Source organism: Lampetra fluviatilis, chromosome 32, assembly GCF_964198595.1.
Source record: "Lampetra fluviatilis chromosome 32, kcLamFluv1.1, whole genome shotgun sequence".
NCBI classification, from domain to species: Eukaryota; Metazoa; Chordata; class Hyperoartia; order Petromyzontiformes; family Petromyzontidae; genus Lampetra; species Lampetra fluviatilis.
This window is the reverse complement of record NC_136306.1, coordinates 750,991-767,686: the sequence shown is the minus strand read 5'-3', so window position 1 is coordinate 767,686 and position 16,696 is coordinate 750,991. Positions and strand designations below refer to the sequence as shown.

General features: G+C 48.2%; 1 protein-coding gene across 5 annotated transcripts in view; it reads left to right on the top strand.

Annotated features, from left to right (window-relative positions):
- The window catches only part of LOC144943609 (plasma membrane calcium-transporting ATPase 2-like), a 232,812-nt gene that overhangs the window by 32,957 nt on the left and 183,159 nt on the right, over positions 1-16,696 (top strand). For all 5 annotated transcript variants that reach the window (XR_013639516.1, XR_013639517.1, XM_078871216.1 and 2 more), the window contains exon 2: positions 6,123-6,199. The gene's annotated coding sequence lies outside the window, so the exon portion shown is untranslated. The remainder of the gene's footprint in view (positions 1-6,122; positions 6,200-16,696) is intronic.

Sequence of the window (16,696 nt, the reverse complement as noted above, 5' to 3'; positions counted from 1 at the left end):
GGACTTGCCGATGACTGGTACCAGCGGTGTCAAGATCGGCCTCAATGGAGGAGGCTCGTGAAGGACGCTACTGGGCAGTTGGAGGCAGTCGCCCTCCAACAACCACGGAGGGCGGAGGAGCGACGCTCACAACAACGAGCGGAGCGCCGGGTGGCTAAAGCACAGCAAGTTGGTACAGAAGGGGACACAGGTGGTGCATCAGCCAGTCATCTCGGTCATCTCAGTCAGTCGACCCGTGGCACCTGGGTCTGCCCCGTGACCTCCTGCCAGCGGGCGTTCAACACTTCACGTGGCCTCAAGGTGGACATGGCCTGGCACAAGCGTCGTGGTGACGTCACCGCCACTTAGTGGCGAATGTCGGTTGTTGTTGTTGTACTGCCTATGTCTGTGCTGTGCTGCCTGTATCTGTGCTGCCTGTGCGATCAGCAGCACGGAGCGCCTCAGGGCCGGCATTGCTGATACCCCTAGGACAGTGATCGTATTCTGTAAAAAAAAAAAACTCTATTTCAAGAGCCGCAATGCACTGCGGTGAACACGAGACGGTGCATCCTTAATAAACAACGTCACGAAGCGGTCCTTCAAGAGCCGTGTGCGGCTCCGGAGCCACGGGTCGCCGACCCCTGACCTCGGAGATAGAGACGATGTTCATCGTCTCGTCCGCCGGTTGCTGGGTGGATTTCGTTCCACCGCAAGATCGTGAGAGATGACGGCGGCTTGGGGCAGGCCTTCACCCTGCAGACCACGGCTCGTGATGATGACGAGGATGATGATCGTAAACGTATCCCGGAGCCGCGGATGCGTTGACGCCTCCGAAACATTTATTTGGACAAAAGGCGGACAACAGTGGAGAGGCTGCAGGTGGAATTAACCCTGGAGAGGGCGAAGCAGTGGCAGTGACAAAAAGTGAGCGGGTGAAGCTCGCGTTAGCCTCCGCTGCGGACCGCTGTGTCACTCCACGTGAGGTAGGCGGCGATTGCCCACCGCCGGAAAACCTGCACGCTAACCCCCACTGTTATATCACCACCGCGTGGGTATTTGGCGATTATCTAATAAGCAGCCGCCGACCTTACGGGGCCACTTGCCGAGGCCGTGCGTCATTGGCTTTATGGATCTCACGCGGCTCTGCGAGCCGTGCGGACTGGCCGCTTGTGAGGCGGAGTCGTTTGTCTTTCGTCGTCCTGGCGCTCGGGAAGGCTGTCGAGTGGGGCCCCGGGTGGGCAGGCCGCGTGTCTTCTAGATTCATAGAGTCACCACAGCATGCTCGTGTCCGGGATCAACGGCCATGTTCTGAGGCAATGACGTAATGCAGTACCCGTGACGTCACGCTGAAACGCAGTGACGCAAAGCGCACACCACGTTGCACGGCCCGGATATCTGCAGAGCAAGCATCAAAGTGCGTGGTGTGTAGGTGCCTCTTATCCTACGATTGGAGCTTGGGTGAAGGGTATTTATTTTCCTGACCAGCAGCCATCTGTGGCCTGGCTGCTGCGACTTGTGCATTGGGTACAGAAGATCGTCCACCCTGAGAAAACTTTTTCCAAAATCGTTTTTTGGCAACGCTACCATTTCAATTGGTGTCATTTTCCAGAATCAAGGTTGAAAACTCGCGAGAAGCGTTTTTATTCACGACGAGAACGACCTGGAAAGATAAATGGAGTATATGAAAAACTCCAAATACATAATGGGAGTTGTAAAACATTCTTTTGAGTCAATATTTATGAATGAGAGATGTAATTTATATTTTTATTTGTGTCTGCAGTTCGCTTTCCTTCTATTATTTTTTTTATGAATTAAATTTTTTTGTCTATATTTGCAAATATGTATTTGCCTTGCTCGTGCACCTGGCCATGGTTTTAAAATTACATGGTAGGAAATAAAAAAAATTGAGTTTGCATGTCCTTTTTCATTGCATTGCATAACCTATGTTGCAATTAAACTATATTTTACTCAGATTATAAATGTTGTGAGTTTACTCTTCAACACACCGGTGTGCTGTCCTAGTAACGAATTGGTACGTGCTGTTTATGTGCCAAACCTTCCTCATTGGCTATGTCAGGTGGTGGCGGGTTTAATGACACATTTATATTTACACGATCTAACCCAAAAAAAACCTGTATTATGGATGATATTGATGACTAAAGCGTACGTGTTAAACTAACTAACCCATATGTATATTTTTAAACGTCATTTACAGCGAGCCCCGGTAAATCAAACGATTTAAACGTTTTTTTTATTTTGCCATGTAAGGCCCACTGAGCTATACAGCTCTTTTTCAGAAGCGACCTGGCTACAAGTGATAGCTCAATGAAGTGGCTCATCACATGGAAATGTAACGCAGCCAAACACTCTGAACGTGTGTTGGTGATTAGAAATATGGACGGAAAAACTGGAGTACTCAAAGAAAAATCCACGCGACCACAGGGAGAGAGACATGCAAACTCCCAATATACAGGCGTCAGGGTCAGGATCGAACACACGGCCTCCTGTATACCCGGCGAGGGAGTTAACATCTCATCACCGTGGCATCCGTGAGATGGAGTGCGCTGGCCGCTAGGGTGGTGAGCTCACGTGGAAATATGGGTCGCGACCCCGAGCCAGCTCGCTTCTGACATTCTGTATTACCCTTCTCCTCTTCCTCCTCTGTGTTTAACAAGCTTTAACAGCTGTGTTACTGCACACAGTCACACAGGAAAAGTCAGGTGTCCTTTGCCTCTCGTTTTTTTTTATTGCTTTGTATTTTTTCCCCCTGCTTTGCTTATGTTGTACGTTTGTAGTATGCAAATGAGCGACTGACTAGTTTATTATTATTAAACGAAACCTGGTATGGCACCATGCGGAAAATGGCACCGGCAAGCCGATATGAACTTCAAGTGGCCGCCAGACGTCCCGCGTATTCATAGTTGGTGCTGGCTCAATGATTTACTGAGATCTCCAGCGCAGTGGGGAGACTTCTACGGCATCAGCATATTCCTTCTCGGTGTGTTTACCGCTGTGGCATTGCCCACCGCCCCCTCCCGCTCATCATCTCCCCCCCCCCTCCCACATCATTCAGCTGATGCACTCTTTAAGGAAAGTGCAGACTCCGAGGGGCATGGTGCTTTAGTCACATGCCCTAAAAAAGCTAGGGGTTTGCAATTGGTTTCATCAAGCAAAGTGGCTTGAGATTATGCTGAGAGCCCTTGGCTTTGGCTGAAAGGTCCCGTAATGTGGATACGTTGATAGATGACTTGAAAGGAAATGTAGACTAAATGCTGATTTGCCTGTTTTTTTTAAAGAATGTACAACTAAGTACAGAACTGCTCAATGCTACAGCAAACGTGTTTAATTCTATAATCGAGGTTTTTTTTGGGTTAGATTGCGTAAATATAAATTGGTAAGGTTTGTCAACGTCAACAAAACTTGCCAATTGGTTACTAGTTCAGCAGACCCAGTGTGTTTGAGAGTAAAGCCACAACATTAGGTTTACATGAAAGCAATGCATTATTTATCCATTGTTTAATAGAGGTGAGCGTACCAGTGCTTCTGTTGAATTTAAACATCATGCAGCGGGTGAGATCATCATGATTTCAGGATGTTATTGGGCTTCAAATCTGGCCTACTGAGCCCAAGCCTCTTACGCTAGAGTCCTATCCTGACACAGCGATTCAAATGCAATGCCTCTGACGAGGGTGATGTCAGCATTTTCCCATCAAAAATTCAAGATTAAAAAATAGAATTGATATTTTTTTCGGCATGAAGTCTGAAACCTTTACAACTCGCGCTACATGCCAGCTGGGTCTAATTTTTTCTGGAAAATTTCCGAGCCCCCCCCCTCCCCCTGCTCCACCCCCGGCACTCCCCCATTCCCAGCCCCCCCAGACCTTGCCCCGGGACTGCCCCGGCTGAAATGAAGGTCTCGATTCTCGCCTCTGTTCTCTCAACGCAGAGAGGACAGTTCCCCAAATTGTGTTAACCGAATTGCTCGCTGTCCCCGCCTAAAATTGGTGGCAATTATTTTCAAGCAATTTTTTTGCGTGTGTGTTTGCTAATCATCCAGCAGTCTGTCTGCGTATGGCTGTCCTGGCTGATGTTACCGTCAGCCAGCAGACTCCGGACTCGTGTGGCCTGGCAGTGCTACCTCACTGCCGCCCCCCCACCACCACCGTGCTCCTACACCGATTCCTCACGCCGCCTGTCTCCCCTCTGAATAGCGCCGCTGCCGCCGCCGCTGCTGCCACTGCCTCTGCTGTGCCGCGGTGCTGCTGCCACCGTTTGGGGCAACCGGGTGGTGGCTTCCATCTTACTGATGCTGCCAGGCGTCCGTGCGACCCGCCTGGATTAGCTGCCGTGCCCCAGCGAATCACGCCCCCCCCGCCTCCGGCGAAACAAAAGCCGCTCGATCGATGAACAGTGCTCATTTAGTTAGGTTACGTCTCTATCTCTCTCTGCCTGGACTGTACGGCTTGGAGTCGGTGACTCCGTGTTTAATCCACAACGCAGGGCAGTCAGCTGCATGAAGCTTTCAAACGACACTGGCCGATGCAGGACCACGATTCCTCTCCCCTGTCACAGCCAGTTTGAGGTGGTTGGGGGCATGGAGGTGAGGGGTGCCCCCGGCAGAAGGTGTAATTCATCCTCTTGTCATGCTCATTAACGCGGTGTAATGATCACGGAGTGCCACCTCATCCACTGTAGGACTAACCGGGACATATTTCTCGTTTGGCCTAGATCAGGGGTCGGCAACCTACGGCTCCGGAGCCGCATGCGGCTCTTTACGGGCTGCTTCTTGACGATATATACGTATGTACAGTATGTACATAGATGCATTGCGGCTCTTGAAATACTGAATTTTGTACCGAATTGGAAAGAAATGGCTCTTCTTGTTATTTTGGTTGCCGACCCCTGGCCTAGATCTATCAACACTGTGCAGTAGACCGTCATGAAGTTCAACGCAAAACCGGTACCAAATCTCTGTAGAAATAAATTACTGCCGCCCACACACAGATTCCACGTCCTGCTTTGGCCAGGTCAAACCCAGAACAGGTGGTCACGCAATTTTTTCCAGATTCAAATTAAGATCCATTCCTCATTCTCGCCGTGGTGACCACGGTCGTGGCACGTCTGATGAAGACAGTGGTCAGTCCACTCATTGTGATTACGTCCAGCGGAGATGCAATGCGGTGTTTTCGTTCGCACAGCACCGTTTTACCTATGAAGAGGAACACTAACCAATTCCATTTTAATCACCGCCTGTCTTTAATCACGATACTTTGTTCAAAATTAAAAAATTCTCCAGGAATGTGGTACTGTGGTCATCCAGAACAGACCGCACAACGTATAACGACGCAATGCCCCGATCCACAAATACGAAGGAGACATCGCAGCGATGGCACACCACTCCGCTGCTCCTGACACGCTTATCTTGGATTGACCACCTGAATGTGAAATTGTAGCCGTTGCTCTGGCTCTACATCATCAGCTGCACGAAAGAAGAAGACTGTTGAAGTCGACTTTTAATTATTTGTATACGAATATAGTTAAGGGACACCTATATCTCATGAGTGAATTACAAATTTCAGCATTATTATTGTCAAATTGTAATTTCGTAAAATTCATTAAGTTTGACAAGCGACTGAACATTTACACTTCTTTCAGCTCTTTGCTGTCAAAAGTCTTGGCAGTCAGAGGGGAAGAGTGGGGGAGACGGTGGTGACCGAACTGGGCTGGAAGAGTGGAAGGAGAGTATACTTAGGAGAGAGTTGGAGAGTGGTTTAACAATTGGTTGACATGAGCAAAACTCGGAAAAATAGGTCACCCGACACTCAATAACTTGGCGAATGCCATTCGAGTGTTGTTTGATTGCTTGACCATACTTCACTGCACTGGTCAGTGCAGGTTGTTGAAAGGGGTCTTTTCCCAAGTGGCGGGTCAACGAACGGCTTTAAATGATTTCATTTGTTACGAACGCTGCGGGACGGACGAAGCCGATGTTTCAACTCCAGCAAACATCGCTCGCGGCGAGAGGTTCACAGTAACGCAGAGCGAGCAAGGGAATAACTAAGTGACTTGCGTTGTTGTTGTTGATTATATTTTACGTTCGGTCACAAATGACCAAGAGACCCCCCATGTTCTCTCATCCGCAGAGTGCCCGTCGGAGGTCATGTGACGCGGCCCCACCCACGGGGTAGTCGAGACGCGATCAGCACCTCCCTCGCTCCAGGTGAGCCTCCCACGCGCCTCTCGTGCCCAGCATCCCCCTAAACCCTTCCCCTCCTCCTTCTCACCCCGTGCCCCCCCCAGGCGTCTCTCCGCTCCTGCTGTGGGCCCTTAAGTCCTGCTCTTGCCAGCATGTCCGTCACATCCTGTTTCCACGAATGCCGTGGTTGACGCGACCACACACACAGACAAACCCCTTATCAACTGTGAACATTGATATTTTCCATGTTGCTCATCAACATCACCGAGTGAAGCCGCCACGTGGTGCAGCCGCGCGTCCGATTAGCACGGTCGCCTGCGTACAGTGCGAAAGAAGTTCAACGTACTGTACGTACAATGGGCGATGGTACCGGCGGCTTGTTTCTGTGTCCATGCAGGCGAGAGTCTTAGAGTCGCGCAGAGCGAGGTGGTGGTGGATGTTGGGATGACCCCAGTATCAGCAGGACGGCTGCCGGGGTCGGCACGCTGTGCCCGGCCTCGAGTCGCCCCGTGGCAGCATCCGCTCGCTGCTGCCACGGGGAGCGGGGAGCTGGCAAGGGGAGCGGGGAGCTGTAAGGGGAGCGGGGAGCTGTAAGGGGAGCGGGGAGCTGTAAGGGGAGCGGGGAGCTGTAAGGGGAGCGGGGAGCTGTAAGGGGAGCGGGGAGCTGGCAAGGGGAGCGGGGAGCTGGCAAGGGGAGCGGGGAGCTGTAAGGGGAGCGGGGAGCTGTAAGGGGAGCGGGGAGCTGTAAGGGGAGCGGGGAGCTGTAAGGGGAGCGGGGAGCTGTAAGGGGAGCGGGGAGCTGTAAGGGGAGCGGGGAGCTGGAAGGGGAGCGGGGAGCTGTAAGGGGAGCGGGGAGCTGTAAGGGGAGCGGGGAGCTGGAAGGGGAGCAGGGAGCTGGAAGGGGAGCGGGGAGCTGGCAAGGGGAGCAGGGAACGGGAGAGGGGAGATGGGAAGGGGAGCGGAGAGCTGGAAGGGGAGCGGAGAGCTGACGAGGGTAACAGGGAAGGGGGAGCTGGGAGCCGCGTGCGGCTCCAGTCCAGAGCTCAGGTGAGGCAGCAGTTACAAAATGTTTTGGGGCACTTTGTCGTTGTAATGTCCGGCCTCATCACAAGTCAACTCTGGGTGAAGGCTTCTCGACATCTTTCGGTCACGGGGGATCACTTCACCGCACTGAACCACGCCAGTCGGTGCGGGTCTTTCAGGCGATGCTCAGGACCGGTTCGAATATCACCCTCGACCGATGTTAGCCGACGTCGGGAATCGATGTCGGATTATTGGGTTCATATCGCCTCCAAGACACTGTACCACTCAGCCACTTAAGCGATTGATAATTATTTAAACCTAAACGCAATATTGTGCTGGTGTTTTTGGTCCGAGGCATTGACTTGAATGGACCTGTACGTTTCATTATGAACCCCCGAATATCATAATACATTAACGAATTAGATTAGAAAATGTGTTTCTGTCACTGTGCGCACCCCGTGTGTGTGTGTGTTTGTGAACCTCTCTCGGTAAAACACAATCGTGTCGGAGCCCGAATCGCTCAGGAGACATCTGTTCTGGAGCAGACAACGCGACGCTTGTGAGGGTTGATAATTTCTGTTCCATCGGAGAGTGAGAAATTCGAATCCATTCCCTCTCCCATGAAATTCCCTCGAAGTGTTTCGCACAGGGCACCGCCAATGGGGATTTATTGTAAACGCCAAGCTCTGCCGCCTATTTGTAGGACTGCACACCGTGATGGCTTCCAGAAATACTACCCGCAGTATCCATGAATGATCTGGGGATTAAAAGAGAGTTGAATCCACGTGAAGTGAGTTACCGACGTCGAGAACACTGAACACACAGCCAACGTACTGTACTGGACAGTACATTGTTTATACTGTGTATCAAACCCGAGTGGAATAATTCTGCACGTTTACTTCGAACGCATAACGGTGTAATTTTTGTTGTTGTATTTTAAATGTATTTTTATTTCGCATATAAACCACCAATTATAGAGGTGTCGCTGCGAATGGTGGCCCTTGGGGAGATGAAAGGCGGCGTCACGGCAGCTGCGATTGGCTTGCGCGGGCGTCACGTGACGGGATTTTGGAGGTTCAAGTTCAAGTTAATTTATTAGGTGTAGCCCTGTGAGCCATTCGGCTCTTGAATCGGGTGCAACCGCAACAAAGAAAAAAAAACATGAACAAGAAAACATCTTAAAGTGAATATGTGACTAAATACAAACAGAAAATCCAAGAAAAACAGCAAAATATTGCATAAAAAACACTGTACACCAACGCTGTGCAAAAATCCCAGTGGGATGCAAGTCAAACAACAAAAACAACAACCACAAGACAACTTAGATTAAGGCCATCAGTCTTACTCCGTATTACAACAAACAAACATGGCCAAACCAGTAAACTTTTCGAAATCACCAAAATAAAGCAATGAAACAGTGATCATAGGAACTGTGACGGAATTTTCACAATAAACGACAAACAACATGTACTACCAAACTCTGCAGCCATAGCTGGCTGCATGAGTCACTCCACAACAGCAGGAGCATCAATCGGAGTATTATAATTTTTCATTGCACCTTTAAGATCAGCACACTAAATCAAAACACAGGTCATACTTTGCAGCGATCATCCAGAGCAAAACATTTTATTTTAGGGTGACGCGGATTGAGCGACCGCCGAGTTCGTGAGGATGCGTGGCCAATGGAGAGAGATTCAAACTCTTAGTTTCATACTCAGTGGAGAGATATTCAAACTCTTAGTTTCATACTCAGTGGAGAGAGATTCAAACTCTTAGTTTCATACTCAATGGAGAGAGATTCATACTCTTAGTTTCATACTCAATGGAGAGAGATTCAAGCTCTTAGTTTCATACTCAGTGGAGAGAGATTCAAACTCTTAGTTTCATACTCAGTGGAGAGAGATTCAAACTCTTAGTTTCATACTCAATGGAGAGAGATTCAAACTCTTAGTTTCATACTCAATGGAGAGAGATTCATACTCTTAGTTTCATACTCAATGGAGAGAGATTCAAACTCTTAGTTTCATACTCATTGGAGAGAGATTCAAACTCTTAGTTTCATACTCAATGGAGAGAGATTCAAACTCTTAGTTTCATACTCAATGGAGAGAGATTCAAACTCTTAGTTTCATACTCAATGGAGAGAGATTCAAACTCTTAGTTTCATACTCAATGGAGAGAGATTCAAACTCTTAGTTTCATACTCAATGGAGAGAGATTCAAACTCTTAGTTTCATATTCATTGGAGAGAGATTCAAACTCTTAGTTTCATACTCAATGGAGAGAGATTCATATTCTTAGTTTCATACTCAGTGGAGAGAGATTCAAACTCTTAGTTTCATACTCAGTGGAGAGAGATTCAAACTCTTAGTTTCATACTCATTGGAGAGAGATTCAAACTCTTAGTTTCATACTCAATGGAGAGAGATTCAAACTCTTAGTTTCATACTCAATGGAGAGAGATTCAAACTCTTAGTTTCATACTCAATGGAGAGAGATTCAAACTCTTAGTTTCATACTCAATGGAGAGAGATTCAAACTCTTAGTTTCATACTCATTGGAGAGAGATTCAAACTCTTAGTTTCATACTCATTGGAGAGAGATTTAAACTCTTAGTTTCATGCTCAATGGAGAGAGATTCAAACTCTTAGTTTCATACTCAATGGAGAGAGATTCAAACTCTTAGTTTCATACTCAATGGAGAGAGATTCAAACTCTTAGTTTCATACTCAGTGGAGAGAGATTCAAACTCTTAGTTTCATACTCAGTGGAGAGAGATTCAAACTCTTAGTTTCATACTCAATGGAGAGAGATTCATATTCTTAGTTTCATACTCAATGGAGAGAGATTCATATTCTTAGTTTCATACTCAATGGAGAGAGATTCAAACTGTTAGTTTCATACTCAATGGAGAGAGATTCGTCCCCCCCTGGGAAGCACCAAACGCACGCTGAATGTTCTTAATCCACAATACATTCACGCGCGCAAAACAAGGAAACTTGTCAGGTACATTTTATTTAATCATTAACATCTTAAGCTCGGTGAGTGGGCCTTTGCCAGTGCCGGGTTAAGCGAGTGCCGGGCTTGTAGCATATGTTATACAGGGGCCCTAAATAAAAAAAAACACAAATATTAAAACACAAATGTTTAACTCGCATAGTAAAGTAATTGTATTGTTTCATTTGCATACAGCCAGACACGACAAATCGCTAATCTTAAACACCCAGTCGTTCATAAAAGTTGAAGGCGGTATAGTACTATAGTAATCGAGCAAGTGCAGAATCACTGAACCGGAATTGATAGCTTGAAAGCATTTAGCGCGGGGCCCGTAGCGTATGCAGATACTTTTGCTACTTGGATAATCCGGCACTGGGCCTTGCCCTACGTACGTGTGTACGCGTGTTGAACTTCTTTCGCAGCGTACGTAACGAGCCGTGCTCATCTGAGGTGTGCGGTCGTGGGGGGAGACGACGAACAAATGAGAGGTCAGAGGTGGCTGCCTCTGTGGAGTGCTGGGGTCAGGGCTCAGGCCACTCCTGGTCAGCCATGCGACGCTTCAGAATGGGAATATTGATTTAGACGGCAGGAGAAATCCAACGAGCAACAAAGCTCTTTTCTCACAGACGTCCAGTCGGGGCACGGGGTAAGAGCGTGACCACGACACGACACACACACATCACCCAAACACACGCACAATACAAACTAAACCATCCCCATCCTACCAGGGCGGGTGGGGGTTTGGGGCAGGGAGCGTAAACGTTTGAAGAGTTAATTAAGCGGGCACGGGGGGGGGGGGGTCACGACGATGTTCTCAATGCGACCATGATTGAGGCCAGGGTTCGTGGTGCTCGGGCTGAGCCAGGAGGGAGGCGGTGGTGGTGGTGGTTGTGGCAGCGCTTTAATGAGGGGGTGGCGTTGTTCAGATGGTGTTTTTGAGACATTTTGGGAACGCAGAAAACTCGACGTTACAACAGCGGTGCTCGAGTCTAGATACACGATTAGACCGCTCAGAATGTTCGAGCTCGTGAAATTAAGTCAGTCGAAGTGCGCTGCTATTTTTGAATGCGCTGAAGGCCACGTGACATCACAGGCACACATTTTGCATGTTTTGCAGGTACATTGCTTGCCATTGATCATGTTTAGGCCTTTGCAATCGTTGAGGTGATTATGTATTCAAAATGTATAAAAAAAATAGGAACCATAATTACTTTTCCAAACTGTTACATGATCCATGTATGTATGCTCTATTTGGGGATGCAATTTAGCAACGAAGAGAAATGCTGTTTCATAATTCGTAAACAGGAAACATACTGTACATATAAAATAGATCATCATATCTGCTCTAATAATTGATATTGATATTTTGTTCTCATGTATAACACAACATCTTGTGGTGTGCTTTAATTGCTTATAATCAAATATATTTATTCATCCTGGAAGAATCCGATGAGCTATACAGCTTTACTTTTTGGTTATTTCGGTGAGCTATGAAGCTATTTTTCACAGATGTTTGGTAGGGGTGGGTCAGAAAGTTACAACAACAAGCAACACAACAACTATGATAGTAGTGCAAAACATAGGAAAGGTAAACAAATGACTAAAAAATAGTAAACCAAATTTTTTTTCTTACCAGGTTAAGCCCACTGAGGTATTAACTTATTTTGTCAGAAGCGACCTAACCACAAGTGATGGCTCAACGAAAGTGGCTTATCGTGTGGACATTTATAGCACATTATTACTTGTATTTTTGTTGCTGCTACAAATGTCCAAAATGATGGGCCACTTGGTTGTTGAGCTCTCATTTGTGGCCAGGTTGCTTCTAAAAAATAAGTCAATAACTCAGTGGGCTTTGCCTAGTAGGATGGGGATGGTTAAGTGTTGTATTCGTTTGTGTTTGGGTGATTTGTTTACCTTTCTTGTCCTTTGCACTACTATCGTGTTTTTGTGCGGTTTGTTGTTGTAACGTTCTTACCCCATGCCCCTACTGGACATCTGTGAAAAGGAGCTTTAGAGCTCATCGGATTCCTCCTGCAGTCTAAATAAATATTCTCATGCTGATCGCAGCCAATGTCAGTGTCTTGTTCTGTGTAAATGGGGACCTGGCGTTGCAAGTCCACGCACCGCAGGGGGGGACACGAGGCACCTGGACATCGCGCCGCTCGCAACGAGCGTTGCCGTCCTCGCAATTGTGGGTACAGATTTAACCGTGGCACCCTCAAGAGTTTAATACAGAGCCCTATTACCCGCACACACAACCCCGTTATCTACCATCAAGATGTGCATTACATCGCTCATCTCTCTCTGTCTCTCTCTGCCATAGCTTATCGCGGTACTGGTTAACACAGTAGCTCTTAGATGTGGCCGGCAGTTGTTCGCTTGTCGGTGGAAGTTTGGACCTGGGTGGAAAAGTTTATAAGTTTGGACAGCTGTGATTTAAAGAGTGATAGAGCAATTGTTGAAACAATGCACTTAAAGAGCCGACACACGTCACTTTATACAAACATTTTTTTCCTTGTAAATATACTTGTCCAATGTGGTAATAGAGCGGCCTGTTTATTAGTTTTACGAACTTTTAATCTTGAGATCTGTGCAGCTAATAAATCTTGAGAGAGGCCGTGGCCGAAGCGTGGGCTCCGCAAGGCGACCACCCCGTCGCGGTTCAGCGTCGATCGCCCGGCCCTTGCTCGTGCTCACCGCACGGGACACGGGGAATTGTCTGCGCTTCAAATCGAAAGCGAAATCAACGTCGTGATGGAGAAATATCTACCTTTGGGTGATTAATAAAACACGTTGGTGCTTCCACTCTCTCTCTATCTCTGCAGTTAGCGGTTTACCAATTGTCGTCATACTTCAACCTAACGGAGTGATGACGATGACTGAGCAACAGTCATTGAAAGTTCTCTCTCAGAGTCTCCATCTATCTCTGTCAGTCTGCCTGCCTCAATGTCTGTCTCTCTCTGTCAGTGAGTCAGTTATTTAAACTAGGTAAGTTTATTTAAACTAGGTAAGAGTCCATAGACAGTAAAACGTGTATTTTTCAGTCTGTTGAACACAGTACGGAGAATGATTCTTGTAATTTTTTTGCTGTTAGCAGTTTCCATTTCTTTTCTCCTGCCTGTTTCTGTCAATGATCGGTCCAATGCTGGGCCAGTTTTTTTCTGTGTTTAGTTTGTTGTCCTTCCCACGCACCTCCAGTTAGCACGGTTGGCTACGTACGGTGCGAAAGTAGTTCAACGTACATACACAGGTGTGCGCGTGAGGTATGGGCAGTGCCTCTAGCCACGGGGCCACAGTAGAGTGGTGGATACCAACAACAGCGCCACAGCCGCCCTCCTTGACTGGCACCGGTAGAGTGACAAATACTCAGGTGGCAGGACGCCAATAGATTTTGCCTGTGTTTACCGCCACATTTTCAGCCGTGGCATATTTTGCTAATGGTATTTGTGCAGGCCACTTTTACGAATACAATTTTAGTTTAAAATAATTGTCAATCTATCTTTCGTCCATGTGTGCTTTGAGAGGCGAACATTTGTTTGGGCCGTTTTTTAATGGCAACTGCTTTTCTTTTTTAAATGGTTGGCTGTGAAAGCAGCACTGCTGTTGCTTCACTTGCACTGGGCACCAGGGTCTTCGGTTACTCCGGAAATAAATCGGCGACCAGCCTGGACCTTGCGCTGTTGATACAACTCTGTTTTTCGTTTTGGTTAGGGTCCACCTTTTTTTCCCGAAACGTGCACGCTATACGTAATATACCGCTTCCTTTTGAGAGGGAAAACGTCAAACGGCGAACTCTCACGAGGCAGACGCGGCAGCTGAGCTCCTGCCAACCGGCGGCGGTGGTGCCGTTCTTCCCAAATCGTTTTACTCCCGGCTTTAACGATTTAATTACAGAGCTGCTTTTCCTGCACTACGTGTGCTGTGCGTGTATATATCAGCTCCCCCGGACTGCTGCACCGTGTTTTTCCTTTTGTGCACACTTTCTGCGATTAAATTGTCTGCGCGGGTTTGCAAAAAACAGATGTCAAGTGAGATATCAATCTCAGCACTCAGGAGAATTAAAGAGGCGGTGCTGATTGCAGAGAAATTTTATTTCAGGAGGAGCCCTCTATGCTTTTTTTGCAGTCTGCTCCAGACGTTGCATCCTGCCTTGTCGCCTAACACCCCGCGCACAACACGAAATCACCTGGCAGCAGGAGCGGATTTAAGTTAAGACTAAAAGAATGTCATGTAATTGTTGGCCTCACCGCATTTGTGCATCCATCCCTTTTGTGTGACTGGGGACGCTCTCCCTCTCTGTCCCCGATGTTTGTGCAGCCGTTTCAAGTGAAATGTCGCGAATATATTTGCCGCCAAAATTGGGTTGTGAGAATCCTTCTTGGAACTCGCCGATGCGCCGCCGCCGAGACGAGAACAATCAGTGCGTTAAACCCTGGCGCACGCCGTGCAGCAAGGGAAGGGGTTGTTTTGTTGATGTTGTCAGGTGGTGAAGGGTTTCACGACATAGATGTGACCGGTTTTAATTTGTGGCCTTACCCAACAATACATTTCGAATAGTTTATACAGAGTAAGATCAATTGATTTCGATTTAAAGCTTTCGTGACTGCAGGGATTCATCTTCTTGGTTCTTTCGGTAAAGTCACGTAGAATGGAAATAATAAAATAATAAAAATAAAACGTAACAGAGTCTGTCTTCTCGACACACCTGTTCTCCACCTGAGGACGGCTGTTTGCGTTGTGGCCGAAACGTCGTGAGAATAATTTTATTATGTTTTATTTTTATAATTTTATTATTTCCATTCTACGTGACTTTACCGAAAGAACCAAGAAGAAGATCAATTGAATCTTGTTATGTAAACTACGAGGTGGAGTGGCGACGCACTTGGTTAAGCGCATTGCATTAAGGACCCGTGATCTGAGTTTGCTTCCCGACCAAGGCTAACATTAGTTTTCACTCGCATCTCAACTGTTCCTGGGGCGTACCTCTCTACCTTGCACTGTGTGGTGAGCTGTAGTCAAACAACCCCCCAAAGTGTTCCTTAAATTGTTGTCGTTTGTGAATTGTAAATTACTGGTGGCAATTGTGCAGAACCGCAACGGCCTTGCACCAACGAGTTCGGAATCGAGAAGTTTAACCGTACAATCAAGAGTTCAACAGTGGAAGGAAAATGGGCTCTAAGATACATTTAACTATGGTGAAGATTATTTGTTTATGTGAAATATATATTTCCAGCATTTGCCAAATTCATGTCCAGGACTCTATAATTCTGGTATACAATAATTTATCCATGTAGAAATGATTGTGATCACAGTAAATCATTGTGATTTCGTACATAGAAAATGTGGTATTACCACTAGAGTCGGTTTACATTAAATATAAAAAATAGAGCAATGTGGTTGGATGGATGGTGGGAAAGTATAATTTTAACTGCCAAACTCTCCTCTTCCAAGTTTGCTACCAGAGCTTCTTCGTGTGTGCAGTGGCACCGTGCTCTAGGCAGGGTGCTCTAGGCAGGGTGCTCTAGGCAGGGTGCTCTGGGCAGGGTGCTCTAGGCAGGGTGCTCTAGACGGGGCGCTCTAGGCAGGGTGCTCTAGACGGGGCGCTCTAGGCAGGGTGCTCTAGACGGGGCGCTCTAGGCAGGGTGCTCTAGGCAGGGTGCTCTAGGCAGGGTGCTCTAGACGGGGCGCTCTAGGCGGGGCGCTCTAGGCAGGGTGCTCTGGGCAGGATGCTCTAGGCTGGGTGCTCTAGTTAGCGTGCTCTAGGCGGTGCTCTAGACAGGGTGCTCTAGGCAGGGTGCTCTGGGCAGGGTGCTCTAGGCAGGGTGCTCTGGGCAGGGTGCTCTGGGCAGGGTGCTCTGGGCGGGGTGCTCTAGGCAGGGTGCTCTAGGCAGGGTGTTCTAGTTAGCGTGCTCTAGGCGGGGTGCTCTAGGCGGGGTGCTCTAGGCAGGGTGCTCTAGGCGGGGTGCTCTAGGCAGGGTGCTCTAGGCAGGGTGTTCTAGTTAGCGTGCTCTAGGCGGGGTGCTCTAGGCAGGGTGTTCTAGTTAGCGTGCTCTAGGCGGGGTGCTCTAGGCAGGGTGCTCTAGGCGGGGTGCTCTAGGCAGGGTGTTCTAGTTAGCGTGCTCTAGGCAGGGTGCTCTAGGCAGGGTGCTCTAGGCAGGGTGCTCTAGTTAGCGTGCTCTAGGCAGGGTGCTCTAGGCGGGGTGCTCTAGGCAGGGTGCTCTAGGCAGGGTGCTCTAGTTAGCGTGCTCTAGGCGGGGTGCTCTGGGCAGGATGCTCTAGGCAGGGTGCAGGGTGCTCTGGGCAGGGTGTTCTAGGCGGAGTGCTCTAGTTAGCGTGCTCTAGGCGGTGCTCTAGGCGGGGTGCTCTAGGCAGGGTGCTCTAGTTAGCGTGCTCTAGGCGGGGTGCTCTAGGCAGGGTGCTCTAGGCAGGGTGCAGGGTGCTCTAGGCAGGGTGCTCTAGGCAGGGTGCTCTAGTTAGCGTGCTCTAGGCAGGGTGCTCTAG